The sequence below is a fragment of the Euprymna scolopes genome, chromosome 26, assembly GCF_053919585.1.
Source record: "Euprymna scolopes isolate OS-2025 chromosome 26, ASM5391958v1, whole genome shotgun sequence".
NCBI lineage: Eukaryota > Metazoa > Mollusca > Cephalopoda > Sepiida > Sepiolidae > Euprymna > Euprymna scolopes.
The window spans coordinates 10,728,595-10,732,061 of NC_136507.1; the positions used below are offsets into that span (position 1 = coordinate 10,728,595).

The window sequence follows — 3,467 nt, forward strand, 5'->3', positions numbered from 1 at the left end:
CACTGAAACATGTTCGCACATATGTAACCAATAATGTTTGTATAATAAACAGACTAAAGGTACACATACCCACACGCATATATATATATATATATATATATATATATATATATAACTATCTTTTATTACATTAAAAAGTAGGATTTTTAAATGGTTGTAAATATAGTAAGAATTTTGAGCACGATAAACTCCTTACAAACAACTATTTGTTTACAATCACCCGCGATATTATCTATGCAGATTGAAAACCTAAGACAATCATATTATGTTTTCAATATCAACCAATATGTAATGTTTCTTTCTTGCCAAAACATATCTCCAGCTCGCCATGAATTTTAAAAGATATTACCTTTTGATTTACAAAAAAAAAATGCAGTCTGCAGGTGTCCGTCTAATACTGTGAAACTTTGGTAGCTTAACAGTTTGAAGATCTCGTAGATAATTGAGGTATATTTTTGCTCTTTGTATACGATATTGAATTATTAATTACTTCTAAGGGCATTTTAAAATAGACACAGTGTATCTATCTACTCATATTTGGTTTACGTTTTTTTTTCAACAAAATCAGAAAAGTAAATACTTACGAAATTTTCTGCGAAGAAGTTAAATGATAAAGCATCGAGTTAAATACGTACTATACGAATTTTGTTATATTCGTTTATGAGGATAGTTATTCGCATTATTTATTTGGACTACAGCTCGGGGTTTATTTCACAACGTTTCGGCCGATGTATCTGCAGGTGTACACGGGTCACTTTAATCTCATAGGCGGAGACTATTGCATATAGTTACTTTACTTTCTTTCGGTATTTTCGTCGAACAAATTATTAGTGTGACAAACATAAAACGTCGATTTTGTTTCTATATAATTAATCTCACTCTGAGAAAATGGTGAAAAGTAATGAACATGCAAGATTAATCGTCATTAACTAAATTACATAAAAGGTGAAGATAGTTTTAAAAAAAAAATGGCGTCACAAACATGTTACATAACACTCCGAGATTATATGAAGCATAAAATTCGTTTCGTAACAGAAAAATTAAACAAAATACCCAATGTTTTTTTCTTTAATTTTTATGTTATTCTATTATTCTACGGATCTGGCGTTGCCGAGGATAGATTATGTACAAATTTGGGTATCCATACACTTATTGATCCGTGCTGAAATAATAAGGTTATTATTTTAAAAGCCATTCATGGAGAGGGGAAGGTGTTTTGTACCTATTCTGTACTTTAACCATACAACTGAATAAAAACAAAACATATCATAAAACTTTAATTAAACTTGGAAATACGATTTAAATAATAGCGCGTATCAGTAAGTGCATTAGCACCCAAATTTGTTTTATAAATATTTTCGTGTTTTATAAGCAAGTCTGCCAGCCAAAAAGGCAAATAAAGAACAATAACTATCACTAAATGATAACAGTTATTCCCTTTACGTGATTTTGATTATAAGTTTTATTTTTTTTAATTCTACAGATTAGAAAAGCCAAACAAGATAAAGTATACTTTAAATAAATTCTCGATATGTGCGTTATTGCCAAAATGCATAGTATAACAATGACAAATAAAATAGTTCTCCAGTTGTAAGATTATCGTTATATCTAATAAGCAGAGGATATGGAAAAGAGAAAGAAATCCAACTCGCTGTTGCACTTTTTAACAAAAGCCGTTTCTTTCCTCCTTCCCACTACGTGTTACTTCTCGTCTCGGCTATGACGTCACCCACGTCTTTCACAGCGCGTTTTTCCAAACACCGGCTACTTATCAAACTTCACTCTTCCGAACAACCCTGCTTCTCCTCTTAGAGGTCATTTTTTTTCTGTCGTTACGTCACTTCGCGCATCTGGCTTGATCATTTGCATATATTTATTCGGCTGCTGCTGCTTCCAGCGTCAGCAACTATGTAGTCAGGTTATTCATCAGCTTAGAAACTGTATAGGTCCCTACTTTTGAAATCCGCTTGATTTACTATTGTATATTATATAATATTGTATATTATTTTTTTACTGTATTTTATCAATTTGATAAAAGTCCGTTATTGCAATAATCTAAAAGTGACCTTTGAGAAATATCTGCATTAATATAAACTTAGCAAATTTTTTATGACATGCTTAATTTTTCTCTCCTCTTTCTTTTTAGGTAAGTACCATTTCTGATTCCATTGATGGGGTTTTGGTAAGATAAAACTTAATTTTTTTCTACGAATTATTCCAAACTATGTTTGTTTTAAATATTTTCTGTATTCTTTTTTTATTTATACTTATTAGCAATCCTTCATTCCTATGTTATTTCATCGTTCGTACTTTCATTTTCTAACACTATATTCACAAATTTATTAGAGCATCTACATTTTTTCTAAAAATATATGACAACTTTTATCTATCTAAATCCATGCATATGCACAAGTTTTGGATGTCCATAGCATTTAAAAACCGCTAAGCACGCGTTCTCGTGGAGAACCCATGCTCTAAAATATCTGCAGATTAAGTCATTCAGACGCCGATGTTTTAAAAAAAAGGTTTATTAGCTATTTTCTTTAATGGAGAGTAAGAGAACTCGTTATTCTAGCATACAATTTACTTGCGCAAGGATGAATGAAAGGCAGATGTTTTTTCTCATAAGACCTAGTCAAAAATGGAATTCAGCGAAACCATATTATTCCTGGGTGAAGAAGAGTTTCGACGGTTTCTGATACGCGCAGCTACCGGAAAATGTCCAAATTCGTCTACTCCCAGGAATGGTATGGCTTTGATGAATTCCATTTTTACACAGTTCATCTATCACCTTTAAGAATCATGAATACTTTTACATTCAAAGTGCTCATGGTACCCCCTCACCAATCTTTCACAAAAATCACCTGTCTAGCTGAAACCACTGCCAATAATTTCCCCACTCTTTATCTGAGCCTAAACCGAGACGTAGATTCTATGAACAAAGATTCTTTCTCAGAACTGCACGTCTGTGGAACTACCTTCCGTTAGTCGGTTTTCAACCTGACTACAATTTGGTTCTCTTCAAGTCCAACGTAAACAAATACTTGAGGAACCGTCGCATTAAATAATCCAATTTACCAAATTTCTACTACTAACGATTACTAAGAAATTATCCCATTACTACTGTACACTCAATAATCCTTATCATCGAGTGGCCTCCGAGCCTGGATGAGTGGTGACCCTCTTGTAAAAAAAAAAAAAAAAAAAAAAAAAAAAAAAAAAACGGATTTTGTTATGTAACATTTACATAACATTCTGCTTGTTTCTTCCTTAGTTAGTCCGTACGTAAAATATTGAAAAAAGACAATTATCATTTTTGAAGATCAAGCAGCTTCAAAAATGTCAAATTCGCAAACATTGACTTAAAAAAAATTAAAAAGGACAAAAGTAAAACATTGGCCGTCCTTTTATGTCGTATCTTTTCAAATATCATTATAATAATATATCATCATTTCTGTAATGGTGTG

The 3,467-nt window shown here is 31.8% G+C and overlaps 1 long non-coding RNA gene across 1 annotated transcript in view; it reads left to right on the forward strand.

The window, feature by feature from the left end:
* LOC145247915 (uncharacterized) overlaps nt 1-3,240 on the forward strand; it is a 436,900-nt gene extending 433,660 nt beyond the window's left edge. Inside the window, exon 3 of the long non-coding RNA XR_013863301.1 lies at nt 2,147-3,240. This is a non-coding gene — a long non-coding RNA (uncharacterized LOC145247915). The remainder of the gene's footprint in view (nt 1-2,146) is intronic.
* Nucleotides 3,241-3,467: the final 227 nt, after the last annotated feature.